Consider the following 16,551-nt stretch of genomic DNA (forward strand, 5'->3'; position numbering starts at 1 on the left):
CTGAGCAATTTTAAATGACAGTGGGAATTCCTGTTACTTGGGGAGCTCTGAATTTGCTGCTGGTACAAATAGGACCTGCAACACAAAGCAACGTGGCTCCTTGTGAAGACCCAAGACTTGCTTCTTACAGGAAGAACCCTGACGCCAGGAATTACAGGGATCCTCTCCACAGTGATCCTGAGAGACAAGGATCCAGTCTACTCAGCTACTTACCTGTCCCAGACACACAGGGGATGGATTTGCTAGGAGGTCATTGACTCCCTACCACTTTGTTATCAAGTCAAAAAATAGACATGATTATCTGAACTAATTTATAAAATAATACAGTACATGAGCATTTAAAACAAAAACAATAAACTCAAATTCAAAACTACCATTTACCCATCCACTCTTTTCCTTCTTTCCCAGTCCCTGGGTCCAGCACTTTCTTCATCCTATACTTAGTGAGGGCCTCACCTTTCCTGTGTTCTTGGAAATGTCTGTCACACATATGTACAGTGACACTGCAATAATTTCCTCAGAATATTCACACACCAGACAACTCTTATCCCATTTTCTGAGGGGACAAGTCCATTTCCATCCTGGAAAGGACCAGTCAGCTCTGATTAGAGTCTTCGCCTCAGACCACCTCCCTCCAGAAAAACACACTAGGGCAAGCATCTGTGGATGAAAAGCCTTTGCCTCAGGAAGTCTCACAGTTCTCAGGTGATGTAGTCTCAATGTGCACAGAGGAACAAGACAAGGAACATTCTGTGTCCCCTGTGTCACAGAGTCTTGCCCGATGAGACGTGCCTGGAGCTGTACCCTGAGCCCAATCCTGACTCCAGTCCCCCTTTCCCAGATCCTCAAACACTGGAATCTTTTTCTTGATTCCCATTAGGTCATTCTCCATCCTTACTAACCTCTCTCTTTCTTGCATTTTTCTTTTTTTCTAACCGTTTTGAGAATTTGATCATCCTCTCATGGGCCACCCATTTTTCTCATCCATGTACCAACTTGGGTTGAATTAGTTTAATGTCTAATATTTCCTTAATCCTGAGCTGATATCCAGCTCACTTTCACTAACCATAGGACAAGGTTTCTCTGGGAGAAACAAGGTGACATTAAAAGGAAGCATCTGGGCCGCCTGAGTTTGCAGGTGACCAATTTCATTCTGGAGGAAGTTAAAGGACAGAATCATACATTGGATTCCCCCAGAGAAGCTGTCTGTTCTTGGAGTTTTGGTTTTGCGGAGGTTGTTGATTATTTTTTCAATCTCTTTACTCATGATCAGTTTATTCAGATTCTCTGTTTCTTCTTGATTCAGTTTTGGGACATTGTATGAATCTAAGAATGTATCCATTTCTTCTAGGTTACCCAATGTACTGGAGTATGGCTTTTCTTAGTATTCTCTTAAAATATTTTCTATTTCTGTGGTGTGCATTGTAATTTCCCCTCTTTCATTTTTGATTTTGTTTACTTGAGTTTTCTCCCTTTTTTCTTTTTCTTTTTTTTTGAAGATTTGCACCTCAGCTAACAACTGTTGCCAATTTTCTTTTTTGCTTTTTCTCCCCAAATCCCCCCAGTACATAATTGTATATTTTAGTTGTGGGTCCTTCTAGTTGTGGCATGTGGGATGCTGCCTCAAAATGGCCTGATGAGCAGTGCCATGTCTGGGCCCAGGATCCAAACTAGCAAAATCCTGGGTTGCTGAAGCAGAGCATGTGAACTTAATCACTTGGCCACAGGGCTGGCCCCCCTCTCTTTTTTCTTAATGAGTCTGGCTAAGGGTTTGTCAATTTTGTTTATCTTCTCAATGAACCAGCTTGTAGTATCATCGATCCTTTCTCTTGCTATTTTAGTCTCTATTTCATTTATTTCTGCTCTGATTTTTATGATTTTCTTCATTCTATTCACTTTGAGCTTTGTTCTTTTTTCTAGTTCTTTTAGGCATCAAGTAAGCTTGTTTATTTGAGATTTTGCTTATTTTTTGAGATAGGCCTGTATTGCTATAAACTTCCCTCTTAGCACCACTTTTGCTGCATCTCATACATTTTGGTATGTTGTGTGTTAATTTTCATTTGTCTCCAGGTATTTTTTTATTTCTCCTTTGATCCAACAGTTATTCAGTTGCATGTTTAGTCCACATATTTGTGACCTCTCAGCTTTTTTCTTGTAGTTGATTTCCAGTTTCACAGCGCTATGGTAGGAAAAGATGCTTGGTATGATTTCAACCTTCTTGAATTTATTGAAGTTTGCCTTGTTTCCTAACATATGATCTATCTTTGAGAATGGTCCAAGTGCACTTTATAAGAATGTATATTCTGATGTTTTTGTATGGAATGCTGTCTGCGTATCTATGAAGTCCATCTGTTCTAGTGTTTCATTTAAGTCCATTGTTTCCTTCTTGAATTTCTGTTTGGATGATCTATCCATTGATGTAAGTGGGGTGTTGACAACCCCTACTACTATTGTGTTGCTGTCAATTTCTCTCTCTAGGTCTGCTAATGTTTGCTTTATATACTTTGGTGCTCTGGTGTTATATATTAGTAATTATTATGTCTTCTTCTTGGAATGTCCTGTTTATCATTATTTAACGACTGTCTTTGTCTCTTATTATGTTTTGTATCCTGAAATCTACTTTGGCCGATATAAGTATGGTTACACCCCCTTTCTTTTGCTTGCCATTTGCTTAGAGTGTCACCTTCCATCCCTTCACTCTGAGCCTATCTTTGTCTTTAGACCTGAGATATGTTTCCTGGAGGCAGCATATTGTTGGATTTTGTTTTTTCATCCAGCCACTCTGTGTCTTCTGATTGGTGAATTCAATCAATTTACATTAGAGTGATTATTGATATATGAGGGCTTAATAATTCCATATTTATATTTTGTTTTCTAGTTGTATATTTCTATTGTGTATTTTCCCTTGTATTTTTGATTGCCATTTCAGTTTGGTGGTTTTCTTGGCTGGTTTTATCAGTTTTCTCTTTATTTATGATTTGTGACTCTGTTCTGATTTTTTATTTTGTGGTTACCATGACTCCTGCAATAGGAAGGAGAGGGATCCTGGGCTCTGGGCTCAGTCTTTCCTGATTCAGAAAATACAGGTCATAGAGTTTTAGCCCCACAGATAAGCTCTTCTGTCCACATGCCTAGAAGTATCTAGAATCAAGGACCAGGTCAGAGAAGAGTGAGGAGAGGCAGCTTCAGGAATCAGATTTGCATGGAGGAGCATCCCTCCTCTGAGGCAGGGGGAGGGGATAAGAGAGGTCTTGGGGAGCCAGGCACAGGGTTGGGGTCTCAGAAGGCAGAATTCTTGGTGCATCTCCACCATGGCCTTGGTTCTGCTCCTCCTCACCCTCCTCACTAAGGACACAGGTGATGTCTCCAGGGAAGGGACAGTGGGGACGTTTGAGCTGATCCTTTGTCTCTTCTCCTCAGGCTCAACTGGGGCCCCAGGACTAAATTCATCAGTGTATGACTTTCCTCTTTCATGATCCTAGGCCCAGCATGTTCTGACTCAGCCTCTCTCAGAACCTGACACTCCTGGAAATTCAGTCACCATCTCCTGCTCTGGAAGCAGTAGCAATAATGAGGGTTATAACCTTGTGTCCTGATTCCAACAGCACCAGGGACAGCCCCCAAACTCCTGATTTATGATGTAAATTCTCAGCCTTCAGGGATCTCTGATGGCTTCTTTGGCTCCACATCTGGCAACACGGCCTCCCTGATCATGTCTGGGCTCCAACTTGAGGACAAGGCTGATCGTTACTGCTACTCATACATGGTCAGCAGAACTTACCACAAAGTTTATGAGGAAGTGAGAAGAATACCTGCCCTGTGCACACACACTCCTTCCCTGCTCTGAAGATGCTTCCCCAACCCTTGCAGAGGGGGTTGCATGCAACATGGCCTTCAGAATTCAGTTCTTTCTCAGTTCCTCTCCTCTCCCACAGTGAGGTTCAAAAGCAAACACTTTCTGAGGTGGATTATCTGTGCACACTGACAGCTTCCTATTTGCATTTGTGACATGGTTCTAGAGGTAAATATTTCTGAATCTTCCAAAACAAGAACACATCAACAAGGAGCCTCCTCAGTGCAGTTCCTGCTGTTTGCAGGGAAATTCTCAATTTATCTCTCTCTCTTTTCTTTTTTTCAAGGAAGACTAGCCCTGAGCTAACTACTGCTAGTCTTCCTCTTTTTGCTGAGGAAGCCTGGCCCTGAGCTAACATCCGTGCCCATCTTCCTCTACTTTATATGTGTGATGTCTACCACAGCATGGCGTGTCAAGTGGTGCCATGTGCACACCTGGGATCCGAACCGGCGAACCCCAGGCCACCGAGATGCTGAACGTGCAAACTTAACCGCTGTGCCACCGGGCCAGCCCTGGAAATTCTCAATTTAAACGCCTCCATCAACCATACTGAGGAGGACCAGCCTGGATTCAGGTATCCAGAAGTGATGTTGTTTTAGTCATCTCTGTGTTCTCCATGCTATAGTCAAGAATGCTCTCCTTGATGGGTTCTTCTTCTGCACATCTGTTGGTCAAGCAACAGCAAGTGAGAAGATGTTGTCGAGTGAACAAATACAATGGGGAAGACGTTGATTTTCTTTTAGTTCCCCTGGTCTTTGATTCCCAGTCCAAGGAGGGGGACTCTTAGTGACAAACTCTGTGCTAGGTCAGAATCGCCCTGCCCCTCAGGTCCCTGAACCCTTGTCCTGAATGCAGCCCTGCACATGGACTCTCTCCCTGTGGGATGGGTGTTTTCCAAAATGGCCCTTTGTCCCATACGTTAGAGATGTCTGTAGGTCTGTCCGTTATGCCTCAGAAATCACCGTTTGTTGATTTCCAGAGAGTATCAATCCAGTTTCTAGATGGAATACAATTAAAGTAAATCACTAAGTACACATGTGCTTAAATGTCTGTGAAAGAATTCACTGAAATCATGTGGGAACCTGAGCTTACCTTCCACAAAGACCTGATAGGTTGACCAATTCTTCACTTTCCTAGTTTTAGCACCAATATTCCATGTCCTGGTTAAGCCCTCAGTCCAGCGTACACCATGATAGTTGGCCACCTTACCTGAGAGCTCAGCCTTTCTCATAAGGCTCTCTTCCTTCAATTACTTTTGGAAAATATTTTTTTCCAATCACTTTCTTCCAAAGTGAAGGTCAATATCTTCATACTTTAAGCATTTTGAGCCGGAGCCATGATTCACATTGGCCCCTAAGCAGCAGCTGCAGGACAATGCATGAGAAGGAGCCTCTGCTATTAGAGACACAGGGTAAATTCCTGAGCCACAGCCCTGTGTCTGGGATAGGCTGGTCCAAGGCTGCATGTGCCTGAAGGGTGTGAGTCCCTGTGAAGACAAACAGAAGGGGGAAGAGGGTCACTGTCTGGTTTTCATCTGTGGTGCCTGTTCCAATAGCTGCTCCTTGACTCTGGTCAAAAGCCTAAAATTATTGATGAAAAGTTTAGGTGTGGGTGAGGGGGCAGGAAGCCACCAATAAATCTTCTAATGTTTCTACTCTTTAAGATTTTTAAAATTTCCTTCTAAAGGTATTAACTATATTTCATAAATATGTAGCAGAATATAGAACACCAGTAGCTGATGTTGAGTCAACAGGGTCCATCCATGGTGGCATTGCTGGAGCTGCCCCAGCCCTTCCTGTCCTGTTTACATGGACATTCAAGCTGCAGGAAAATCCCCCTGAGTTTTCTCAGTAATAAATCCATAGATTTCGAAAATATTTTTAAAGAAGTTCATAGACGGGGGCATTTTGGTAGAAGTCATTCGCAACATTTAGGTGTCCCCATTGTCAAAATGTCAGACAGTGTGTTACAACTGTTCACTGCAAACAGGGAATCAGCATCTTAGGACATTTCCCATTCAAGTATGAATAGGATTCTGGGTCAGGTGTCACACATTTTCCATAGTATTTCTTCTGAATATTTCAGTCTTTTTTTTTTTTTAAGTGTTATAGTGAAAGGATCCATCAGCTTAAATTTGGCCTGAGAGATAAGGATCAGCAATTCATTTTTGCATATTTTAACACACTGCTTTTGTTTAATTGGTTGTTAATCATTTCATGGGCAGATGGTCACTTTTCCTCTTCATTGATGGTGTCATCCTTCTTTGTTCTGTGTCATGTTTAAAGTGGGGGCACAAAAATCCAGAACAATCTTAAATAAAAATTGGGACTCTTGCTGAGTTTGCTCCTGTTCATGAACACGGAAGAGAGATTACCACAGCTTTTCCTGAAGACCAGAGGTTTTCCTCCTGTAAGAAGCCACTGGACCCCTGGAATGTACAAGGGCCTCTCCGCAGTGATCCCAAGAGACAAGGATCCACTCCACCAGCCCCTCATCCAAACTCAGTCTCATAGTTGATGGCTTTCTAAGCAGATAATAGCCCACTTACCATTTTATTATCTAAAATGATATAACGTATTAACTAAGCTAATGTCTAAAGTATATAGCACATAAAATTTTAAAGTACACAGTCGAACGGACAATAGTATCAAGTCCAAACCCATTACTTCCTTCAGTGACCTTTCTCTTCCAATCCCTGAGGCCATCACCTTGTTCCTTCCACCTTTGGCCAGGGGCTCACCTTTTTTATGGTCTTAGAAACACCTGACACGTGGTATAAACAGTAACTAAAATAGTTTCCTCACAATATTCACACCTTACAGAACTTCTAGTTCATTTATTGAATTCTTATTTCCATTCTTGCAAGGACTAGTTGGCTCTGATTAGAATCTTTACCCCAAACCCACGTCTTTCTAAAAAACACACTATGTCAAACATCTGTCTTTGGACAGAGGAGACATTACCTCAGGAAGATGCACAGGACTGAGGTGAGGTCTTCTCTGTGTCCACAAGGGGGCAAGAGAGGGAATGTCCACTTCCCCATGTGGCAGGGAGACACACCCTGAGGAGAGGTCCCTGGGCAGGGCCATTAGGACAATCCTAACTGCAGTCTCTTCTCTCAGATCTTCAAACACTGGAATCCCCTCCTGCTTACCATCAGGTTTTTCTCAATCCTAGAGATCACTTCATTATTCATTTTTTTCGACATATTTAGAAGCCAGTCAGTCTGTTCCTGGTCCCATGTTTCTCCTCCAGCCTTCCTCAAGGGTTGGTTTTATTTTACATCTAATGTTTCCTCAGCCTGAGGAGGAGAGCTGCCATAGGAGCTCTAAACCTGTGACAAAGTCATCCTGTGACAATAAGTAGTCCTGAAAGGGAGTGTCAGGGCCACCTGGTGTGGCAGGTGACACATTCCACTCTGGAGGAAGCTAATGGACAAAAGGAAAGGAACATGGAGAGGGTGAGAAAAGAGAAGGAGCTGCTCCTGATCATGAGGGGAAGGAGGAAAGAGGGGAGCTGGGCAGGGATTTGAGGCCACCAGGGGCAGCCAGGGCTGGATTGGGCAATGTCATTGCTGTGGTTCACCCTGGTCTGTGTGAAGTCCCAAGAGCAGCTCCTTTCTGAGCCCCTGCTAAGGGGGAAACATGGTGGGGTGCCCCAAATCTGTGGTGTGGTGTTGAGTCCAGGCCTGGGCACTGATGGAAAAATAGGAAACTCTCCATAGGTTTGATGTTACTTCAGATGCCCTTGTGTCTCCCTCAGTCTGCCTTCTGTGGTTCACTTTCCTATGCACTCAAATAGCTGCTGCCTGTGTGCTCTCCTAGCTCATAGCTGCATTCAGTGGGGGAGATGGTGGTGTGTTCATAAGACATCTTCAGTGGAACCTGAACCTAATATTACCACTTTCAATCTGGAAATTTAAGTCAGTTTGAAGCCTAGGGAGTAGAAGAAGGGGAGAATTGAAAAAGAGTTTTAAAAGCTTTAGAGGGAAGAAGGAGGAAGACACATTTTCACAATGGTCTGTGTCTTCAGTGTCCTAGTATTGGGAGGTTTGTTTTATCCTGGCCTGCAAATGTAGTGAGGTGGAGGAAAACCCAAGAGTGTAGAAAAAATGAGTCTGTGATCAGGGAAATAAATCTAGAATAAAATGGAACGAAATCTTGCATAATGTAAAGTTCAGAAAAATATCACTCCTGTGTACATAGAAATGCCCCATAATCACACCTGTACTTCCATTCTCTGGTAAATCTCTCCACATGACACCTACCATGGGCAGCACAATTTATAATCTTCTTCTCAGGTTGAGAATCAGAGTCAGAGAAAGAGTAAGATGTATGTTGAAGACTGCAAAGGGCAGAGTGAGGAGAAGCAGATGTGGAGTCTGGACTGTGGCTCATGGCGGCGCTCCTTCCCTTTAAGGGCTTCTGCACCTGTGCACTTGGATGCTCCATGTGGCCTGTGGGTGAGTGGCCTGGGAATGACCGACCTGCTCATGGGATTTGATGCTGCAGATGCTTCAGCAAAAGTAAGTGAGGGTGGGGATGGCGACAAGGCTGCAGCTACAGGAGATACCCCCAAGATGCAAAACCAATGGCAAGTGTTTCCACAAGGTGGGCATCAACACTTTCTAATGGTAGGGAGACCCTGAAGAGTCGGCATCCAACATAGGACACTGCCAGGGGTACCCAGGCCTCAGATGGTCACAGAGACACAGTCACATCACAGCAGAGACACTCAAGATCAATATGCTCATCAACATGAGAGACTTCAGCAGATCAGTCTCTCCTGTGCAAATCAGGTAAAAATAAATCTAAGTTCCTGCCTCTGAGAAAATACACGTCAAAGGAATTTAATTCCCAGCTACACCATCAAAGGATACAGAAACATCTAGATGTACAAGGCCAGGGCAAGAGGGGGTGAGTAGAAACAGGTGCAGGAAGCAGATTTGCATGGAGGCCCCTCCCTCCTCTGAGGCAGGGGGAGCGATAAGAGAGGTCTGGGGGAGCCAGGCCCAGGGTTGGGGTCTCAGAAGGCAGTGCTCTTGGGGCGTCTCCACCATGGCCTGGACTCTGCTCCTTCTCACCCTCCTCACTCAGGGTACAGGTGAGGCCTCCAGGGAAGGGACCATGGGGACATCTGGGCTGACCGTCTGTCTGTCTCTTTCTCCTCAGGCTCAGCTGGGCCCCAGCATGGAACTCACCATAGTTTGTTTTTCTTCTTCTCAGGGTCCTGGGCCCAGTCTGCCCTGACTCAGCCTGCGTCAGTGTCCGGGGCTCTAGGACAGTCGGTCACCATCACCTGTGCTGGAAGCAGCAGTGACATTGGGGGTTATAATGCTGTCACCTGGTTGCAACAGCACCCGGGCACAGCCCCCAAAGTTCTGATTTATAGTGTGAATACTCGGGCCTCAGGGATTCCTGATCGCTTCTCTGGCTCCAAGTCTGGCAACACGGCCTCCCTGACCATCTCTGGGCTCCAGGTTGAGGACGAGGCTGATTATTACTGTTACTCGCTTGTGAGTGGTTACACTTTCCACAGTGGTCCAAGTTCATGGGGAAGTGAGACCAAAACCTCTTCTGAGCTCACATGAGTCCCTTCACCCCTAACTCAGAGTCTCTTCTAATTTTTCTTTGTTATAATTTTTTTCGAAATATTTACAAACATCAAGAAAATTTGTAAAAATATTATTTAAAAACTCCTGTATATCATATTCCCAGACTCATCAATTTTTTTTCCCTGAGGAACATCTGCCCTGAGCTAACATCTGTTGCCAAGCGTCCTCTCCTTTGTACACGGATTGCCACCACAACGTGGCTGTCAAGTAGTGTGGGTCTGAACCCAGGATCAGAACCTGTGAACCTTGGTCTCCGAAGCAGAGCACGCCAAACTTAACCACTATGCCACAGGCTGACCTTGCCTTTTTCCAGACTCATCAATTTTTAACATTTTGCTGTATTTTTTTTTCATTACAACAAGATGGGGCCCTTTGTGTCTGGCTTCTTTCACTCATCATCATCTTTTCAAAGATCATCCTTGTTGGAACATCTATCTCTACCTCATTTATTTCCTTCACTGAATAATATTCAGTTGTATGAATGCACCATGGTTGTTCATCCATCCATCAGTTGATGGACTCGTTCATTTTTGCTGTCTCTCCTTCTGTCACAACCCAAGGCAGAGTGATGCTTTTGGGATCTAAGGCATGAAAATCCTTTGTGGACATCACTCCTCATGAAAAAATAAAAGTATCATATTAACTCTCAGGGAAATCTTTACATCCTTCTCTCATTCTTCGAGCCTTCCATGGAATCCTCATGGAGCTGCATCCTTCCTTCTTTTCCACCTGCTGTCTGGATGTACCCTGGATGTGCTGGACAGGGCAGGGAGGGGTCCTGGATCTGGGCCTCGGGTTCACAAGAACAGTATGATACAGTGTCTTGTTCAGCCATCAGCTACGTCTTTTTCTTTTCCAAATTCTTTGTTCAATGGTTCTGGCTGACGTTATTTTGACCCACCTTCAGAAACCCCCAAAAAGGCAGTTCTTTCACTTTTTTCAGGTAGTTTCTGATGGAAATTTTCTCCACGTCTATGTTTGTTCTGAGTCCGTGTCTATGTAGTCAAGGAAAGTAAAATAATTCAGACTTCACTTTATTTTTCGAAATTCCATTTATTATGAAATGTTTCCTACTTTAAAAGGATTGCACAAAATGAATATTTACTATTTAAGGAAGAAGAAGAAATGGAAACCACAACTACCTACCCAAAGCTTAACCATCCACACTGATCTCTAAGTATTCAACATCCAAATTTAAGGTCAATCATTCCATTGCTTTGTGTTCATTCTTTCCAACTATATCTGCATCCCTAAATAATATGTATTATATTCCTGGCCCAGTGATTAGCAAACATAAACAAGCTAAGGAGGGAAAGGACACTGTTTTCATAGATGTGGCCCACAGGGGACATTAGTCATATCAGAGACTCAGGAGCAGTGTCTTGGATTCTCTTCAAATTACCAGAACTCCTTCTGAGAATTAGAGCAGCAGGGGAGCCCACAGGGGAAAGGCAGGAATCCAAACAGTCAGGCATCATCACTAATGGGGTGTGGGCCAGGTACTGGCATCTAGAAAGAACTCTCTCAGGGGATTAGGGACCTTGCATTCTCTCCTTCTCAGATCAGTGTGTTCTCCTGGCAGCAGTCCAAGAGCACTCTCTGGGAGGAGGAAAGGAGAGATTATTATTCTTGGCTGATGCAGACACTGGGGCATGGTTATGATAAAGACAAGCAAATAAGATTCTGAGTCAGAGACAAACCAACATCACACCCTCAGATGTAGAGATGATCATTGCTGCCAGCAGCTTGGATAGGTCAGCTTCCTCAGAAATAAGCTGGGCTTTCTTGCCTGGCAAGAAGTACCTGAATAAAGGACAATAAGTGGGGGTAGGTGGTCATAGAATCCAGGATTCATAAGTTACACAGTGTTCTCCTCATGATACCCACAGGTCCACTCTGCCTGGCCTGCCCTCATCTGGAGATGTGGGCTTTACTCTCTGTGAGGAAAAACCTAAGTGGAGGAGGGCCTATTTGGCAGTGGCCTGCTGGTCTCACTACTAGGAAGGAAAGAGGATCTAGGGACCCACCTGCTTCTCTAACAGCTCCACTCACCTGTTCTAACTTTAGTCCTCCCCTCACCCATCTCAGCCACACCCACAGTATCTCATGTGGGGTCTCCCTGCAGATTTGGGACTGGTCTCCTTCAGGTCTAAGTCAGGTAACACTTGTCCATCTACTTCCTGGCTTCTTCCAGGGACATTTCTTCTTTTCCTGTCATCCTTGACAGTAAACACACAAATACTTTCAAAGCAGTTTTAGTGGCATTTCAGGTAGGACACACTGAGGTGAACATTCACTCAGTTTCAGTCTGTCTACTTAAGCTGTCACTGCCCAGGTGCATTTCCTCTGTCGTCCCCCTAGGCTCTGGAGAAATAGTCCCGGTGGTTTGTCAAAATCAGGACCCTGCAGTCACATTGGCTGAGTGAGAATCGGCTCTGGGCATGGAGTTTGTGGCCTGAGTTTTTGGAGAGGAAGTGAGAGAAGGAAATTTGTTGATACTGTCCTCTACTGTTGACATTTTACTAACAAAAAATAGTCACTGAGGAGAAAGAAGTTTCTAGAAAGGCTTCTCGTGAAAAAAGAATATTGTTTTTGATGAAACAGTGTGGTTTTCTCCATGTTCTTGTGATTTGAATTCATTGCACACTTGGCTCTGTGAGTTAAAGTTTCATTAGCCTGGAGAGGTTTTTCCCATTATTTCTTCCTCTCTTTCTTCTCATTCCATGACTGCAGTTCCATGTGTAATAGGACGTTTGAATTTATAACACAGCCCACTGATATTTTCTTTTTTTCCCTTTTGAGTTTCCTTTTATTCATATTTTTGATTCATATCTATTGCTATTCTTTCAAAGTCCTAACGTTTTCTTCTGTCACGTCAGATCTTCTGTTAATAGCATCCTGCATAATTTTTATTTCTCCCAGTTCCACTTCATTCCTATTTTATTATCAAGTCCTCTGTAGAAACTTTCTTTCCTCTCATTTCACCCATGTTCTCCCTTACTTCTTGATTCAATTTTATAATTGCTGCTGTAAAGCGTTGGTCAGATAATTCCAATTATAGTGTTGTCTCTGGGTAATCATCTTTTGATCATCTTTCCCACATCAGGGGAGATTTTTCTGCTTTTATAGGTTAAGTGATTTTTGGTTCTGTCTGAGACATATTGGATATTATGTAGTGAAGGTCTAGGTTTTCTTTAAGTACCATGATTATACCTTTATATTAACAGACAATCCACCCAATTTGGCGAAGGCTGCAGATTCCAAACAGGTGTCTGTGGGTTGTGGTTTCTTTGTCAGTTCAGTTCCACAACCTTTTCAATGCTGTCCATCTGTCCTGGTTGTGTACCACCCAGTGTCATATCTTGGATTTGAGTGGTGTTCTGGCCTTTATTTTTGTTCTCAAAATCTTTCCCATCCTACTGAGGATTCAATACATTCATGCCTGGTATAGAGTTGGGGACAGGACCTTATATACTGATTACAGTCTTGCTTTCCCAAGCTTATCCCTCTCTACAACCTCCGAGTACCACCCAGGCCCTGGGACTTTCCTTTTTGCTCCTCTGTTAAGATAACCATGACTTTAATTACTCTGTGTAGCTGGGCACTTCCTGGGTCTGAGCCCATTACCTGGTCCAGATAGCAGGAGGATGGGGGAACAAAGTGATGCTGCTGTCTCAGTGAGCACAAAGAAGATAACAGGGAAATGTTCCTTTTTCCCTATGACAGACAGATATGCCCTGACGAGAGGTCCCTGAACCCAGGGCCCTGAGGACAATCTTGACCCCACTCTCCTTCTCCCTGCAACTCAAACACTGGAACTCTTCTGCTTTCTAAGGTTCTTCTCAACCCTACTGAACTCTGTTTCCTTCAGGCAATACTTTTTCTTTCATCATTTTGAGAAGCCATTGAATCTGATCCTCTTCTATTTTGTTCATCCAGTCTTCCTACTGGTTTGGCTGGTTTCATGTAACATCAAGTGTTTCCTTAGCCGTGAGCCAAGAGCAACTTCAGGAGCATGACTCTGTGACATTACTGGGGCAAGCAAAGTGGTCCCTAGGGGAGCTTGTGAGCCACTCAGTGTGGCAGGTGACAAATTCCATTATGGAGGGAGTTACTGCCCTAAGGAAAAGGAACATAGAGAGGATTAGAAGGGATCAGCGGTCCTAGTTCTGAGCTGCAGGAGAACTGGCAAGCAGAGCTGGGATTTCCCACTATCGTGCAGCTGCCTTCCCTGGGACTTGGATTACACCACATGGGATAGCAAGGGCCTGGATTTTGGAAAGTCATTCCTGTGGTTTTCCATGACCTGTAGGGTGTCCCAACAGTTGGTTGCTCTTGAGCTCCTGCAAAGGGTGATGAAATATGTGGAATGATCCAAATCTATTGTGTCTCAATAAGTCTTTTGCTAGAAAACCCAGTAAACACCCCAGGCCTCAGCTTCAGAGCACTGCAGAGGCAGGTGAAAGAGGGATTTATGAGGACCCATCCTCACTGAGGAGGTTAGGAAGGGGGTGAGGGAGAATAAACAACCCCCAGCTGCTTGGGAAGAGAAACAATCGAATCTCTCCTAAACCCACCCTTTCTGGCCCCCGTCCTCAGTCCTCACCTACCTAAACAGAAAAGAGTACGTATTATGATTATTAACAACTTCACCCTGACTCCTACAATAGGAAGGAGAGGGACATTTCAAGCCTGGCTCCATTTCTTAGGCACCATCATGGGCTCATTTTAGCAAATCCGTGTCAAAGGTTTTAATCACTCAGATTAGCTCTGCTGTTCAGGGAAGCAGAAATATCTAGAATCAAAGATCATGTCAGAGAGAATTAGCAGATGCAGGTCAGGAAACAGATTTGCATGGAGGTCCCTCCCTCCCCTGAGGCAGGGGGAGGAGATAGTAGAGGTCTGGGGGATCCAGGTCTAGAGTTGGGGTCTCAGAAGGCAGAACTCTTGGGGCATCTCCACCATGGCCTGGACTCTGCTCCTCCTCACCCTCCTCACTCAGGGCACAGCTGAGGACTCCATGGAAGGGACTACGGGACATCTGAGGTGATCCTTTGTCTCCTCCTCTTCAGTATCAGCTGGGCCCCAGCATTGAACTCAATAGAGTGTGTTTTTCATCTTTTCAGGGTCCTGGGCCCAGTCTGCCCTAACTCAGCCTCCATCAGTATCTGGCACTCCTGGAAATTGAGTCATCATCTGCTGTTCTGGAAGCAGCAGTAATATTGGGGGTTATAATCTTGTGTCCTGGTACCAAAAGTGCCAGGGCATCGCCCCCAAACTACTGATTTATGTTACCAGTGTTCGGCCCTCAGGGATCCCTGATAGCTTCTCTGGCTCCAAGTCTGGCAACACAGCTTTGCTGACCATCTCTGGGCTCTACCCTGAAGACAAGGGTGATTATTACTGTTGTTCATATATAAGCAGTGAAACTCATCATAGTGGTCCAAGTTCATGGGGAGGTGAGTACCAGCATGCCTTGTGATCGCAGGCTCCCTTCTTGCTCTGAAGATGCTTTTCCAGCCCTGGGCAGAAGGGGCTTCCTGCAGTATGGTCTTGTGAACTCATTTCTCTCAGTTCCCCTGCCCACAATGATGCCCAAAAGGAAACACTCTATCTGTTGTTTTTAGTTGTACAGTATGAGGTTTTTTTATTTGTGTGTGTCACATTTGTTCACAAAGATGAGACTCTTTCCAGCTTTGTCTTGGCAAGAACAACATGAAAAGGAGATACCTGCTGTGTGTAGTTCCCACAGTTCTCAGGAAAATGTTCACATTTTCAACTTTTTTGTTCTTCTTGTTGATGATTTCTCTGTGGAAAACATCTCCTAAGCATAATGTGAAGTAGTGTCTCGTGGTCCTAAGCCCCAGAAGGCTGTGATGCTCCTTACAGAGAAATCATGTGTTAGACGAGCTTCGTTCAGGCACAAGTTCCCTCCATTCCACCAACGCGATGGCACCTTCAAATACAATTATGTTCTGGTCCCATCTCTGGGAACCTAAGAAATTGGAAGTAGGTGGGACTTTAAACTTTTCCTTTCAAATGCATCTTGTGAACTCTGATTTTTTTACGCTCCAGCTTAGTTTGACCCATGCCTCCCAAATCTCATGCTGGTCTAAAACTGAGTAATTTTTTCCTTTAATCACAGCATTTAATTAAAAAATCCTGGTCTTTACATCTGTAATTGGTCATAGATCAAGTACAACGTAGAGAATCTTTACCAAATCCTTTTCTAGACCTCATTCTTCATTAAACTTAGAGCAGCTGCTTAGCCTGTGCAATGCAGGAAATGGAGTGTTTTTACACAAGGATGACTATTTTAGGGCATGTTGGTGAACACAAAATTAAAGTTATCTTAGTCTGTGTTTTAAACGTGATGTGATAATATTTGGATAAGTTTTGACACAGTATGGAAGGTGTACTTGGTAATATAGGATGTGGCAAATGACTTCTTTCCAAGGTAGATGATATTTTGGATCTCTGAATCTCACTGAAAGGAAAATCTCAGAACACAAAGAAACAGACTCATGTCAAAAGTGTCTCTGTCCTTTTATCCCCCAGGACTTAGCATCGAGTTGCACTCAGGACATATTTATTACAGTGAAATGAGCCAATATGAACACAGCAAAGCAATATGAGGCCATGTCCAGAGACTCAGGAGAAGCTTCCAGAAGTCCTCTTGCAGTGGAGTATCATGGGACATGCTTAATTCCCCAGCATCGAATTGTGACAACATGTGTGAAGTACTGTCCACCAGAGGCTCATTGAACCCTCAGTACTCAAGGATTTTATTGGAGGCCAGTCACTGAGGCATCCTCTGCCTGGCATTTACTGAAATTTCAGCCTTCCAGAAGGAAAGCAGGCATTCAGCACAGCATATTGTTTGCACCAACATTGGGTCATGCTTCTCTGAGAAGAGCATGAAATCTCTGGAAATCAGGTTCCTAGACACAAGCCAAGGACCACACTTTCCTGCAGGTCTTTCCAAGGACAGCAGTCTCAGACCTGCTAGGCAATTCTTTTCTGCACAACTCCTATTTCCATCCCTTGTCTGAGCTTAGGGCTGGATCCAAGGGAAACCCAACAC

The 16,551-nt window shown here is 44.1% G+C and overlaps 1 long non-coding RNA gene across 1 annotated transcript; it reads left to right on the forward strand.

Moving 5' to 3' along the window:
* Positions 1-8,730: 8,730 nt before the first annotated feature.
* LOC106848147 (uncharacterized) lies at positions 8,731-9,368 on the forward strand. The gene is made up of 2 exons (XR_011505591.1): positions 8,731-8,956; positions 9,079-9,368. It is a non-coding gene; the product is annotated as an uncharacterized lncRNA (long non-coding RNA).
* The last annotated feature ends 7,183 nt before the right edge of the window (positions 9,369-16,551 follow it).

Source organism: Equus asinus, chromosome 8 (assembly GCF_041296235.1).
Source record: "Equus asinus isolate D_3611 breed Donkey chromosome 8, EquAss-T2T_v2, whole genome shotgun sequence".
Lineage (NCBI taxonomy): Eukaryota > Metazoa > Chordata > Mammalia > Perissodactyla > Equidae > Equus > Equus asinus.